Source organism: Aricia agestis, chromosome Z, assembly GCF_905147365.1.
Source record: "Aricia agestis chromosome Z, ilAriAges1.1, whole genome shotgun sequence".
NCBI lineage: Eukaryota > Metazoa > Arthropoda > Insecta > Lepidoptera > Lycaenidae > Aricia > Aricia agestis.
The window spans coordinates 15464686-15481452 of NC_056428.1; the positions used below are offsets into that span (position 1 = coordinate 15464686).

The 16767-nt window shown below is 34.0% G+C and overlaps 1 long non-coding RNA gene across 1 annotated transcript; it reads left to right on the forward strand.

Annotated features, from left to right (window-relative positions):
- The first annotated feature begins 294 nt into the window (after window positions 1-294).
- On the forward strand, window positions 295-15797 carry LOC121738982. Its single transcript, XR_006037375.1, has 3 exons — window positions 295-411; window positions 12458-12464; window positions 15785-15797. It is a non-coding gene; the product is annotated as an uncharacterized LOC121738982 (long non-coding RNA).
- The last annotated feature ends 970 nt before the right edge of the window (window positions 15798-16767 follow it).

The window sequence follows — 16767 nt, forward strand, 5'->3', positions numbered from 1 at the left end:
CTGTAGTATTAGAGGAAGTGTCCACTCAAAAGCTATAGAGTTTTCATCGCCCGAAGAAAAAATATTCTTCCTCACCTCTGAAAGCACAAAATTTACCATACAAAAGAATTAGAAGATAAGTTTTATAATAATTTTCTGTAAAATGATGTCCACAAAATCGTAAATATGAAGATTGCGATTTCGCCAATTCTGGCCGTTTTATTGCTTTAGCCCACAACCTTTTCCTATTTTTATCTTTTGGGAACAAAAGATAACCATTTTCCTTGCATCCCGGCACTGTACACTTTGTCATTTTTATTAGATTTATTATAAAAACGTCAAAAAGATCTCAAATGTAACGATGCACAGATAGGCATAGCGGATCATAGGAATCGCGACACCTAGCGGAGAAAAATGGCAAAAATCTTCCCCGTTGCGTCGGCCGTGTTTATCAATTTGACATGTGCCAAGCGCCATCACCGCGTAATTATTTTTTTTACACAAGACACAAATTTAAAAACAGAAGTACCGAAATTTTTAGGTGTGGTCTGTGGTCTTGGGTAGAGCTTACTGGTAAAAATTAGAAATGATATTGCAGCTTGTAACATATAGAAGTTAACTTTATAGGCATCTCGTTCTAAGGACATTCTATGGAAGCAGGAGCTATTTTATTTTCTGCGTGTTACATTGCATTGACATTAAACAAAAAACCTACATGTCAAGTTTAGGTAATTGGCAAGTAGTTACTACCTACCTACGTTATACAAGAGTTAAAATAAATAATTTATTAGTGTTCCAATTTAACACACCTGTAGTTATGAACTTCGCTTTTAAATACACACAAAAGCGATATTCAGTTATTTTTATTATACTTAATAATATTTTGTCGTCACCTGTTGGCACTTTCTTGTTTCGTTAAACAACATGTAAACGTTTTTGCATCGTGTAAAAGTTAGTTAAGGGTATAATAAACATAATTATACCGTTGTTCAAACATGGCGGACGCATAATTATAGATTCAGATAAAGACATAATCGTAGTTTAATATTGTTATCGACGGGCAGATGGCTAGCTCGGTGGCCCTATGTGCCCTGTAATGACGGACAAGGTTTTGATAAGGTAAATAGACGTCAGCCACGAAATTAGCATATCGATCGTATTATACCGACGAGGAAGTATTGTGGACAGGCGATCATTAAAGTAATTGTGAATTATAATATGTAAATAATGGATAAATGCCAGGGAATAATAAAATTATAATTCTAAATAATTCATCGGCTCTGGCTAACTACTAACCAGGAATGTTCCATAATATTCTGATTAAGAAATTCATTTTCATGGGTCATAATTTAATGAATAGCATCTTGCTTCGCGTGACGAATTGCGTTCAGCTGCCATAATAGATACTCAAGACACAAGTTTTTTACATTGATTAAAAATTAACTACATGACAGTAGCGCTTTTACGGCGCGTTATTGAAAAAAATTGATGCTATTGTCTGGTAATTAATTGTTTTTGGTTTGCTCCCTATTTTAAAGCGAAAGGTTAATAACGATGTTAAAAAATTGGATAACATAAAAATTGAACCATCTATGGGTAATGGGGTACTAAAATTCAAAATTCAAAACGTGACTTGTCAAAATGGAACATTTAAATTTGGAACAGAGGGGTCTCTCAAATCAAATTTGGAGCTGAAAGCGTGCTGGCAATGTCCAGGTCGCATAAAAAAAGGTTAATTTGAATTTAGAACCGTAGCGGCCACTTTTGGCATGCGCGCTGGCGGTGCGTAATCGCAGTTGCGCGTGCGCTCCCGTAAAGTTATTCGGTGTGAAATGGGAATAATTTGACTCGGCCAAGATTTACGGCCACAGATAATGATAGGTAGTCGAGGCAAATTATTTTACAGTGGATCGTCGATTATCCGAACGACCACGCGAGAATTTTTAGGGTAAGTAACCTGTTTATTCCCTACAAGACTTTTTATAGATTCCTGTTTGTTAATCGCAATGAAAGAAACAAAAAGATGTAGACTTGTATAGCGAGTATAAGTCAAAGTTTGACTACACAATAAACAGCCTTGTAACTGTTTAACATCACAGCTCAGTTAAGTGCCGAATATTATTTAATTTTAGAACACGCTCAGTTGATATGTGCGTCTGTGAGTTACTTAAGTAGGTACGGTATATTTATTAAAAACGCATCCCAATCATGATCTTGACCTTAATCTTAGCGGTAAGAGCGGTCTAAAGTGTCCAAATATGTCCGGATAATCGAAGGTCCACCTTAAAGAATTATTGAGTTATAATCGCGTGGGGTCGGAACGAGTTTACAGTAATTTGAGGTCATTTGAATATTGTACCCTTCACGGTATTTCGGTCCATTGTCCAACAATTAATAACGAGCTGAAATCTTGTGTTAGTTGGAGAATATAATAAAAATAGGGATGGTTTCCACTCAAACGTACTCGTAGTATGATTTGATGTAAGTTTTCTAATTACATTTTGGTTTATTTACTGCTAACTTTAGTTATGCACTTGAAAGAGAAAATAGGGAGAACTATTAAAGAACTTAAATATGTTCGGTTTCTTTACGTCGTTGCTGAGAAATCAATTAGGTAAGTACATAATATATTATGTTAGATTTAAAATATAATATTGCCAAGTACCAAGTGAGCGCCAAGTTTAGAAGATACTGATGATAGCCTGAAGATATGCCTATCCAGCACTTATCAGGAAGTGGTGAAACAGCCCCTAAGTTACTTAACTACGACAGTATCTTCTAAACTTGGCACTCAGAGAATTAATATAAAACTAAAAGAAATATTAATTTTAACCGCATTTTCGCACCGCAAGTTTTCATGTATTTTCAAATAGTACCGTCTAATTTTATTCTATATCCTGCAATCATTTTAATTATAGCCGATACGCCGTCAATACGTCCCTGCCTGGAGCTCCCTGTGATAATTGCTGGCGGATCGCATCAATGTCATATGAGTCGTGACCGTGCCACCGCCCTAAGGTCCTATTGCCCGTTAAAATCAGCAGTACTGTTGCTGCCTCCGGACTAGGACTGCAAAAATATTAATTATAATCAACTAGATGACGCTCTTAACTTCTTTGCGCAGGGATTCGTTAATCGTACGAGAACCAAACATTCTTCCGGGATGAAAAGTATTATTTGTCCTTTTCCAGGACTGAAAGCATCTCCATGATAAATTTCAGCAAAATCGAATCAGTTACTTTATTATCATTGATACCTACAAGCCACAGTAACATCTACATCCGAAATCGATCCGGTTGGATTTGATCGCGGAAATACACGAACCAAGTGCAGCCTGGTCGTCGTGTGATCAGGCCTCACTATACATATATAATATTGGCCTGTAGGGAACGACCTTTTCAAATGGTGGGGCAACGCCAAAAAATCGCAAACATTACAATTGCAATCTGATAATTGATAAATATACAAATTACAATAGTTTGCATGAAATAAGCATTCCTTATAAGTTGTTCTTCACATCACAGACAAACTGTCGAAAGCTTTTATGAATTGAAACCCTTAAACGATGCGTTTTATTTGCAGCATATTGATTGACGTGGGCGACAGGTGGAGATAATACGAGCTATTACGCTATCGGCATTATGCTTGTGTTCACGGACCTTTTAAGCCTTTTTGCATTTCTATGCTAATGCACTTATCAGCATGATATGTTATTATAGGCTAAGAAATGAAAAGGTATTTGTATTGAAACATTTTTTCATTTTTTATTGACTAACTTTGGAGGTTTATTGAGACTTTAACCACATACTTTTATTTAAGTAGTTGCCATAAGTTATTATTGTTTCAATAGGGGTAAGAACTAGATTTTTTTTTGGTCCGGGGTAATACGAGTAAAGAGACTACTTGGGTCTTGGACCTGATTTCCGAGAGATTTTTTTTCGACATTATTTCTTATTACAAATTGCTCATCATCATCATTGGATCAGATGCTGTTGTATAGATGAAGGGAGTACCAAATCCAAAACTGAGATCGAGTTGATTCGAGTTTCGATAATGTCTAGAATAAAATTCTCGGTTCTGTTATTTGCAAACCTTATAGCCGCTTGGAAGTAAGAGGACTGTTTCTGATGTTTATTATTAAATTGTAGTGGTACAGAGTCCTCCATCATCGCAGACTCGACTTACCAAAAGGAGCAAAATAAGTTAATTATATCTCTTATTAAGGCCATCCCCCGAGCAAACGACCTTGACCATACATTTGACACGTTGCCAAGATCGCACAAAAATCCAATTTTTTTTACTTATCTTAGTTCAAAATTGATCTAAAAAAAATTAAAACGGGGAATAAGTAGTTAATGAAACTAGAGATCGCCCAATGGTCGAAATTCGACCTTAGTTTCAACGACATTAGGACTAGTACCTATATTTTTTCAACTCTTGTCTCTGGGACTCAGCTGATCTCAGACTGGTCGTGAGTACTGGTCTAATAGTATCTAAGTTTCAATAAAAAAACAATATCCATTTTCAATATGTCACCTTCTTGCCAACAGACTTCAACCATAAAAGAGTATAATTCGTATGTATAGGCAGAGTAGACAGAATTAGTATAGGCTTGTCACTCAAAAATTTGTCATTTTCCTAGTGTGTGTGTTGTAGTGTGTGTAATGTTTTATTTGTTAAAAAATGTATGATAAAAGCATAATTTCAAAATAATATTAGCTCGATGCACTCCTTCACCATATTATAAACTAGTACCTGGATGACCGAGCTTTGCTCGGTATAGCAAACACTCATTGACTTCGTGTTACTTAATAACGCCATCTGCTGGTCGTTAAAACAATTAGTTGCTCACATAATAGTATTATTATTCGCTAATAGATGTCAGGAAGAGTCATATTTTTCAGTTTATCGATCATCGATAAAACACGAATAAAAAGACATTTTCTGAGAATGATTCCTAGCTAGATCGATTTATCGCCCCCGAAACCCCCTATATACAAAATTTCATGAAAATCGTTGGAGCCGATTCCGAGATTCCAATTATATATATATACAAGAATTGCTCGTTTAAAGATATAAGATAACTGTGCAAAATTTCATTCACCTACGTTTCCCAATTTTTCGTCAAAAGGGACACAACGTTTTTGGCTCACGTATTAATATATAGATTTTCTATCTATTGTCGTGTGTTTCAAATAAACGTAATTTGTAAAAATTAGGGAGATGCTGAAAGTATGCTTCAATTTTAATAAATTGATATTACTTTAGAAGCTAATATCATGAGTATAATAAATAAAAATAGAAAAATTAAAAGGGGGAAAGGAATGTTGATATACTGAAGATTATTGCAGTATTTTTATTATAACTTTGTAGCTTTCATATTACGAGTTTATAAGGCTCTAAATACGGTAAATTACGGAATCTCCGTAGGGGAAGGCCCTTAAGACATATACCATAGCGGTAGCTATTTCATAGCCCAGTTCCATTGATTTACGATAATAATCAACTATCATACTTCCTACACCTGCACCATAAATCGTGGAGCCTTCATTAATATCCCATTAATGCCCCGCGCCGACCCGTGGCCCGTTGCGGCCTGTTGCGGCCCATTGTGGCCCCTGGCCTGAGGTCAGAGGCCCACCGATAGCTTTCCACCAGATAAAAGTAATTGCCGCGTACTAAATACGTGGAATTTTCAATTATTTAGAAACCTTAGCCTAAACCTTAGGGTTATCGTTTTAGGGTTAATGTCTTTAAATTCTATGCGATTGTCTTCGGTTCGCTTCGATCTTAGAATCAACGTTTTCTAATAAATAGGGACCTGAAATGCAGCCTCTATACGTTTGCGACAAGACTCTGCGGGGCTAAAATGGTCGCTTTGGAGAATCATAATAATATTATATTACATTTTTTTAATCGCAAAATGGTCACTCTGCTTGCACTTCATGTTTAGTGATTCGTAATAATTTGACATTCGTCAGTTTAACAGTTTTGATAATTCATTTTCTAAATTGATTTGAGAGGAATTGCAAAATGTGACTATTTTAGGTCCGTAGATTACTAAATATAGTTACTATATTATATTACATACTTCTAACACTTTACGCTCAAAGCCTCAAAATAATTTTAATGATATTTTATGTGAAAATACTTTGAGTCTCTGCAGTACACAGTAGATACCCAAGCAGCAAATGGACGTGCTATAATGGTCGAGAGCACGTTCTTGTTTTCGCTTTAAGTTCTATAAAAGTTCTTAAAACAGTCGAGTAAAAGTGCTGTAAACGTTTACTCGACGCGAAAAAGGTGCAAATTATTCAGACTAAAGTCCTATTAAAGTGGAATTAGCGCTGAGTAAGCAACAAAAAGATGCTGTAAGATTTGAGTAAAAGTGGTAGAAAACACTAAGTGTGTTTTAAGAGCAACCAAAATGCGTATATAGGATATTAAGTTCAATAAACGCAATTGATTTGCTATTATACAGATAAAGTGTGCTATAATAGCAGACGAATTGCTTTTATTCTCCTTTTTAGTTCTATAACAGCAAATAGAATGCTTTTACTCGACAAATTAGTGCTGTAAAGAGTGCGAGCTTGTGTGCTACATAAATTTATTGTAAAACAATTATAGTTATTAAACTACATCTCAATCCTTATTTATATTATCAAGTTTTTGAGAAATCAATATGTGATTATTTTTACTGTTCGTGTAGCTACTCCAAAACATCATGCGCAACAAGCTTTATTGATAAACCCAAAGGCATTTTTACATAAACATTCATGCGCTGCCTATTTTCTTAAATTTGAAGACTAATTTATATAATGCCTATTTTCTTAAATTTGAAGACTAATTTATATAATATAATCTAGTTGCAGTTACAGCTAACTTATTCCATTAAAAGTCGAGTAAGAGTGCTGGTCACCACATTTATAGCACAAGGTGTCGCCATGATAACAGGATTTAGGGTTCGCTTCGTAAATATCGTATAACAGCTCTTAATTACACTACAACACCTATACGAACGTTTTTAATTCTACTATAAGAGTTAGTCTATAAGCGTGCAGTAACAGCAGCAATGTTGCCATAAGCAATTCGATTGCGTTTATAGAGCTTTTATAGAAACATAAAAGATAGCTGAGTAATGGCTGTATAAAAGCACCCAATTCAGCGAATCATCAATTCTACAGCTATTATACGACTGTTATAGATCAAACGATCAAATAACGAGTATTTTAGCCATATTAATTCAGCATCTGCTAAAAGGTGGAGTAACAAGGCTAAAACATAGTGCTGTAAACGTTTATTCGACGTCCTTAAAGCACACATTAGCAAATATTGCCAAATAGTCGAGATAACCGCTATTATACGATAAATGGGTGCTTTATGAACGGTTACCCGGCTCTTATACGATTAAAGGCTGAGTAAAAAATCCTTATTCGACTGTTTTGCTGCTTGGGTACATTGTATCCAGGAAAATATATGTGTTCAATGCCATAAACTAATCAACATCCAGTCTAGATGTTGATTAATTTATGTTATATTAGCTTACAATTGTCTAGATTCTAAACAATTGTAAGCTATAAGCTGTAAATCAAAACGTTCTTCTTCCGCAATAAAAACAATACAAAGTCTAAAAAATCTGGATCTCTCTGATTTTATTACTTCAAGGTGCTATTTTAAAACAATCGCTTTATATCAGCATAAAGCCTGAGATCGCCATATAAAGTGTTGGGTAACCAATAGCCGTTTTATGACCACTTATTATAACAGCACCACCCAGGTTTTATTGTGGACCTAAAGACCTAAACCCACACAAACTATAGGTATTATCACAAATGAGCACTAAAGAGCAAAAAGGATATAAAGATATAAGTTCTAAAAAGCCTTAGAAAATAATTTGATTTTTGTGGGGCTCGGTTTTCACTTCAACATTAATAATTATTTGGGGCCATTTCAACATTACAGTACGACATTTTCGTGGAACATTTCGATGTTTAGAATCCTAGGTTTAAAAATATTTAATTACGTCTCGTGCCTAACTTTGAAGAACCAAGTTACAAATCGAAAAGTGTAGAATTTGACGAAAAAACATAACTGACATGGCACTTGCGTTATGTCAAATACCAATTAATTTGTAATTTTATTTCCAACTTCGCTATCGAAACTGAATGCAATTTGTCTAAGTGGCCAGTTTTATGTTCAGCCATCACATGCGTGTTTAGTGCCGAGTGCTGGCCCAGCATTCCAATATTTCACAATCGTGGAAAGCCTTACAAGCTGTTTATTAGCTATCAAACAGCATACACTTGCAACCACGTCGATGACAAATAAAAAATAGATATTTTCAGTACTAGACGTCCCGTGCGGCTTCGCCCGCGTAAATTAGATATTTCACAGACATTAGTCCACAATAGCCTATATCCTTCACAGGGTCTATTTCTTATTTGTACCAAATAACAGAAAAATTGCTCCAGTAGTTCGTGAGATAAGCCCTTTCAAATAACTTCCCCCGTTTGTTCCACATTTTCCTCTATTTCTTCGCTCCTATTAGTCTAAGCGTGATAAAATATAGATAAATGGACTATCTAACACTAAAAATTATTTTTCAAATCGTTCGGACTACTTCCTGAGATTAGCGCGTTCGAATAAGCCCTTTTAAATAATTTCCTTCCGTTTTTTTTACATTTTCCTCTATTTCTTCGCTTCTATAAGTCGTAGCGTGATAAAATATAGCCTATAGCCTTCCTCGATAAATGGACTATATAACAATGAAAGAATTTTTTTAAATAGGACCAGTAGTTCCTGAGATTAGTGCGTTTAAACAAACAAACAAACTCTTCCGCTTTATAATAATATTAAGTATATACATTGAAAAAACTTTTCAATCTGCCCCTTAAAACTTTAGGGGTGGATTGAAAAGTGTCTTGATTTCTGAAGTTTTTCTAGCTCTTTCGATTTGCTAACTTAATAATATTAACCAATCAACAAACACCGTTAAAAAAAAATATATAATCAAAATTCAACATTTTAAATCTATATCTAAAGATCAAGGGACACAAATTTTATAGTGCAATAAACATGTACTATTTGTAAGATGTAAATAATAATGTTTAATTGACTACGATTTTATAGACGGACGATCAAATGTTTATTGACATGTTGTGGCATAATGGTCTGTAACGAACAGTTTTATGTCACATACTCGTATACTTTTAGTTATTTCAATTCAAACTATAGAGCGGACATATTTTTGTTTCATAAAATTTTATAATTAAAATGTATTTGATTGGGGCATTTACGTGAACCCCCATAAGATCAGCTCATATAAAGAACCTTGTTTCTTCATATCATAATTTATGATTGATAGAAAAGCTTTATCGCAAACAAGTGCCAATTCTAAAATCTACATAATATATCAGCTAGTAATTGCATTCATCAGTGGAACATCAGCTATGTTGCGCTGCTTAATTTTCTGTGAGGCCAGTGAGCCATCATTCCTATGGACTAAGCCGACCATGCTTGGGCACCATACGGAAATTTAAAATCTTGCCCCAGGCACTACAGTATTTGAAGAGTGGTTACTTCGTCTTAAAAATACTGAATAAATTATCCGCAATGGATGCAAAGGTCTTGTTTTTACTGAGCTGGCCTGTTCTGAAGTATGGCTCTCCCGTTTTTAAATTCAATTGTTATAGCGATATTAAATAAATTCTGAACATATTATTTATATATTTACGATTGTGTTTCTATATTTTATATATATCAACGCCAAACCTGCCGTTATGACGGGGACGGCAATTGAAAATGGTCATAGGTCCATCGTGAATAATCGCCCATACAAGACTTATGGAGGCTACCAAATAGGGTTGCCAGGTAAAAGCTTTTAGGCTATCTCTACCTCACTAGCACTAGAGACGTGATCGTTTAGAGAGTCGGAGAGCTCTTGAGTCGGAGTTTGTGTGTTAGATTCCAAAGTTGCAAAAATACTGTTTCCAAGTTTGAATACGATAAAGCAGACTGATGCATGACTGTCTGACAAAATAATCCATGCGTCGGATGGGCAAGTAAAATTTCGGTCAGCCTGTCGGTATGCTTAATTTCACAAATCACAATAATTCCACTTTTTATAAGGAAGAGAAAAAAATTAAGGATTTTAGTCTCAGGCTGTCTTATATCTGGTAGTCTACTCGACAAGTTAAAAATGGTACAAAATAGAGCTTACAACAATTAATACACGCTTTTGGCACATTTTTCTAGGCGTCATTCCGGATCCAATGAGCTATCGCACATAATTTTAAGAGCAGTATCTCTATTTTGTACCATTTTTAACTTGTCGACTATGGATGCTAGCGAGTGCTATAGCCTAAAAATTAAAATGCTTAGGCAAACTTTCTAGCCTCCTTAACTTTTTTATTGTTAAGCTGGGGGTTTTCCTGATTTTAAAATATATATTACTAGCTGTCCCGGCAAACGTTGTTTTGCCCATATAATAAAATATTATTGAAGTGACTATTACATAAGTATGGCGCCATGGTCGTCCGACCTGGCTATAGGCATTTTCAAATATTTAAGAAAATGTTAATAGCGTGTAATATTCTAAGCTCCGAAAAGAACAAATAGATCTAAACTCCCCTTGATGACGCCCACTTTGAAACGGGTCCTGCAGTAGAAATCGTAATACATAATATTTTAATTGCGCCATAACTTCAAAATCAAACGTCCAATTTTAGTCATTCTAAGACAAAATATTATCTACATAAACTGTACCTAGTGATTAAATAATTTATTTTGATAAGGATTAATAGCATGAGTAAAATAACGCGTTTAAATGCAGTCCAAAAAAATTCAAGATTTTTTAAATCAAAAAATTGTTGTTGTGCCTCACTCGACATAGATAGGTATAGTGTGTCGCGGACTTTTTTGTAGATATCTATAGGATCTACAATTAATTAGAATATTTTATGGTTCTACCTTTTATAGTTTAGGCGGCGTATGCAAAATAAGTAACTTTTCTGGTCGATGTTTTACACCTTGTCTCCGAAAATCCCAAATATCTTACGGAAACCTGTTTTTTCCTAAATAAAATTTAGCCTATGTTACTCGTGAATAATGTAGTTTTCGAATGGTGAAAGAATTTTAAAAATCGCTCCAGTAAAAATCAAAAATCAAAATCAAAAATATTTTTATTCGGAGTAATTTTTTTACAAAAACTTTACCGAACGTCGATACTACGGTGCCTACCACCGGTTCGGGAACTAACCCGGCGAGAAGAACCAGCGTAAGAAACTCGCACGGGGCCATCTTTTACTAAAAAGATGGAAAATTACAATTTAAAACATATACAGTACAACACGGTCACATTAACCTGACGCACCACTGGAGTAGTTTTTGAGCCTATTCATTACAATTATTATACAAACAAAGTTTTCCTCTTTATTATAATAATAATAAAAAATAAATAAGTAATAAATAATATAAATAAATAATAATAATAATAATAATAATAATAAATAATATTAGTGTAGATATTATATAATATATTGTTTATAGATTTTTTTTTATTGTTATCACACATTGAACCGGTCAAGTATTTAAAACATCGGAATAAATATCAATATTAGCTGTGTGTCTGTCCATTTTTTAATTTTAGACCCAGCAAGTGACAACCCTAAAAAGACCATTGATCTCTAACGCTAGACACGCAACGCATAAATAGTATTTACTTACATCTGTATTTATTTACATATTTACCAGTGAATTTAATGTTGATTTCTTGTTGGCATTACCATTTTTACATATTAATGGTTGTGTCTTAATGTAAATATTGGTATTATAATATTAATTGTTTCGGACACGTGGAATAAAAACATTTAACTTTTAAATTCATTATAACGACTTTATCAAGTTGTTGGAAGAGATAATAATATTCTTTTGTATCTTATAAAATATGTAATAATGGTCTTAAGTTATTGAGAGTTTGATAAAATCCATTGAAATATTATATACTTCAACCGTTTTGAATTTGGTTCCTATAGCAACGAAACACTAACACTCAAATTTACGAAATATAAAGCCGTTGACATTAATTATTGTCATTTCTATATAATTACACAAAATTGTGTACTGAATACATGCATAAAGTATGCATGCATTCGGGTCACATTTTATAGACTCGTGGACAGATTTTTTGACACAGTTACTCTTCCTTAGTTTTTATTATTCGTAGAGTTAAGGTAATATGTTGAGAGTATCGAGATCAATGAGTTTCTAAAATACTAGAGTAGCAATGTCTTACAAAAGATTCTCAGAAATGCGTAACCACTTTTTTGTTCAAAAGACAATGTCAAGTCATATATTCGTTATGTCATTATGTATGTGAGATATGCCTGCAGGCATCTTCGAAGTGGCAACGCGTTGCTACCGTAAACTTCCAATCTAGTTACGTTAGTAACATAGAATATCATTGTACTAACGTAACTAGATTGGAAGTTTACGGTAGCAACGCGTTGCCACTTCGAAGATGCCTGCAGGCATATCTCACATACATAATGACATAACGAATATATGACTTGACATTGTCTTTTGAACAAAAAAGTGGTTACGCATTTCTGAGAATCTTTTGTAAGACATTGCTACTCTAGAATTTTAGAAACTCATTGCGTTAGTAACATAGAATATCATTGATCGAGATATACTTAACTTACCATGCTTTGCATGGTCAAACTGCGTTTGAGACTATAGCTTTGACAAAATATAATATATTAATGACATTGACATAAATATTGCTGACATTTTCTTCAAATCTTGTGCCATAATATCCTGACTTTGGAAATTGTTACCACTTTTTAGCAGTACTTGCTTTGCTAAAAAGCTGCTTGTAATGCTTTTTCTCTATGATATTACAGAAACAGACATGCTGAATGTGAGAGTATAGTTACCATCCATTGTCGATTGCCATAATTTAATCGCTAATAGAAAGGTTTTCGTAATATTATTTATAAATCAGATAATAGATAAGAAATAGAAAGGAGAGTATTCCATAAAGTACAAACCGTTATCAGAGCTTTTTAGATAAAGTTGGACAACTAAGTGTTTCTAATCTGTGAAGGTTTGAATTGATTCAGGCTATATTTCGTCTCTATTGATAGTATTGGATGGAAATTGGTTAGAATACGAATAATATGATAAGTTGAGCTCTAGTTCTACAATCAGTCGTTTTAAGTAATATAGTCGAAGATAACTTAAGTTTAAAAAATTTAAAAATAAGAATCGGTACATGGATGCATGGTACAACGCGCATATTAAAGAAAGCGATAGAAATTGTTGAGTAAACTACATAAGAAGCAAGGGAACATATTTTTTATTACAAGAGTTAGAATTTTATTCTGTGGCGACTGGCACGGTGATTTTAAAAATCGTCGTAAAATAAATGTCCTCGATACATGATTTGATTAATTAAAAAAATCCTAAGTACCTAGGTATATCCATACATGTGAAAGTGTATCTGTCTGTCTGTCTGTTATCTCTTCACGGCAAAACCGCTTAACTGATTTAGCTAAAATTTGGTATAGAAACACTTGGGTTCCCGGGAAAACACATAGGAAACTTTTTATCCTAAAAATGTAGGATTCCCGCACGATAACGCACCGGAGTTGCGGACGTCATCTAGTTAAACAATATAATCCTTTCTTATGACTATTGCTGATGCAGCACATGACTCCGACACGTCTGGACTGACATCCGGCGACATCAGGAAGTCACGACTGGAAGCTGACATCATAGACCTAGGGTCTATTTTTAATTACTAGCTTTTTCCAGTAACGCTGGTAGAACGAAACGTATCCATAATTTTGTCGCCTTAATTTTACTCAAACTTAATATCAGCTGCAAAATGTTCACATTAATTAGCAATTCTTCTCAATCAATTCAGCAAATGAATTGTCCAAACTGTCAAATTGAGGAATGTCAAATTAGTACGATAACGAATTACTAGATAATAGAGGCAGAATGACCATTTTGCGATTTTAAAAAATGAATTATAATATTATGATTCTCCAAAGCGACCATTTCAGCCCCGTAGCCCGCAGGTGTAGCATGGTCATTGGTCACCATAGAAACGGTTTCTTTCTACGAATAGACAAAGTGACAGATTGATAAAGGTAATCCGCCATTTTGTCACTAAAATCTATCCTATCAGTACGTCTATTCTTTCCCGTTTCTAATGTTGTTGTGCTAAGCCTGAAGACTGTATAAAATTGGCATCATTTTAACTATGACTACTATTTTGCTGTTCAATAGGATCCATCTAAAAGGCAATAATAATGTTTGATATAAATACCAGAATATCCCCTTTCACATCTCGTACACTGCAAAATATCATTTTTTAAACTTATAAATTAAATGACCAAAATAAACTACTGAGGCACTTACACTTACTTATCCTCAGATAAGCGGTAAGGGCTACTTACGTATGACTCATCTTAAGTACCTCTCAACCTGTTTGCACACTATTAATGATATTAAACGCAATCTAACCTTTTAATATTCTTATCTCGTGCACTTATATCGAGTTTATTTTTTAAAACGCCTGCCGGGGAGTTTGAAAGTGATTATCGAAAGAATGTAATATGAAAAATTTTCTAACAAAATGCGTAAAATATGTTTTTTTTAATATAAAATAAGGGGGCAAACGAGCAAACGGGTCACCTGATGGTAAGCAACTACAGTCGCCCATGGACACTCGCAACATCAGAAGACCTGCAGGTGCGTTGCCGGCCTTTTATCCACAATAATATTATAAATGCGAAAGTGTGTCTGTCTGTCTGTTACCTCTTCACGCCCAAACCACTAAACCGATTATGCTGAAATACGGTATAGAGATACTTTGAGTCACGGTAAATTTTCTAATAATTGATAATAAATAATAATATTAAAATAAAATAAATATTTAAGGGGGGCTACAAATGTTTTTGTAAAAATTTCAAGTTCCTAGGTATAGCCATTATTGATATCGAGCAAAAATAGCTAAAAAATTACGTTTGTAGTATGGGAGCCCCCTTAAATATTTATTTTCTTTTATTTTTAGTATATTTTGTTGCTATAGCGGCAACAGAATATAAACATTCTGTGAAAATTTCAGAATTCTAGCTATAGCCGTTCTTGAGATACAGCCTGGTGACAGACAGACAGACATCGAAGTCTCAGTAATAGGGTCCCGTTTTTACCCCTTGGGTACGGAACCCAAAAAAAGAGTAGTTGCCTTGCATGAAAAACTATTTTGTAACCAATTCTGTTAAAGTATATTTTTTTTATAAATATATAGCCCTTCGGATCGCCATGCAAAGCCGACATAAGCAGATTTTATCATCATTGTAAAACTTACAATTCTACAGTTGTAGCCTGTACTCTTCAATGCCAAAAAAAACATAAAATAATATATTTTGTCGTGAACTTTATTTTATAGCCAGCTAGCACGTTCCAATGATATTAACCATTATCTTAATCTTTTTACTTCGATTATGAACTATTAGGTACCAACTCCATTTAGTATGATGGCGCGGCAAAGTGGCTAACTAGGAGTATTAATAACGATAAATAGTATTCAGATTAGTATACATTAATTTCGATAACTATTGAGTAAAAGAGATAATATTATCGCAATTTATAATATTGTCGAACACATAAAACGTATAAATTGAATTGAATAAAGGTATTTTATGCTGGACAATAAATTTGATGTGCCCAGAAGATAGTTGTTTGTAATTTAGACAAATTGCAGATTATCGCGTAGTCTGAATGCTTTGTAAAGGTGCCTGTTTGCGTGTACTTGGTATCAAGAATTACAATCGCTGTTTTATTACATACAGTCATCATACTAAGGTGACATAATATAACTGTATTTTATTAAAAAGATGATACCGACTTCAAAATTGTAGGTGATTGAGAATTAAAACTCTCCAAAACTACCGAACCGATTTTGATTAAACTTGCACTATTCCCTAAGTTGAACAATACCTAATACAACAAAAAAAGAATTACTGAAATAAAACTGGTAGCTCCAGAGATATGCAAACACAAATATAAAAACATACATAGATACATATAAACACACATACATGATACATATTACATACCTACTTACACTTAAAATTTGGCACATTTGTTCAGACGCTGATATAGACTAACATACTATTATATGAAAACTCAGTTCTGGAAATATTACCTACATACATACGCGTTGAATTGATAACCTCCTTTATTGAAGTCGTTTAAAAATGTATATGAATAAAAATGATTTTTTATTTTTTTTTAATTTCGTTAAAACTCGAGAACGCCTGAACCGACTTGTTGGCTAACTTTAATCTTGTAATATTCGTGGAGGTCCAGGGAAGGTTTATATTAGGAGAGAAGTGATACAAAGTTCACCGGGACTATAATAATAATATTATGTAGACCCACTGACCTCTATATAATACACTGGACAGGCGATCAATATAAAATGTTCCTATTTGAAAGTCGCCATATTAGCGCTGATTGCTATGTAAAAGCAGTAGTGAGTGTACTTGGAACTACTATTTTGCAAATGGCGGTTGTAATTTTCTATGTAATTAGTTCACAGTACGCTCACCGCGGCGCGGCGCTTCAAATCGGTACAAAAAATAGGTGTCATTTTGTACGGCATAGCCTGTCCAGTGTATTATAATAGAGGTCAGTATGTAGACCGCAACTAGCGTCAGCAAGCTTAATATTATTAGTAAGGATTAAACTAATAGTCCAAGAAGTAAATTTTCT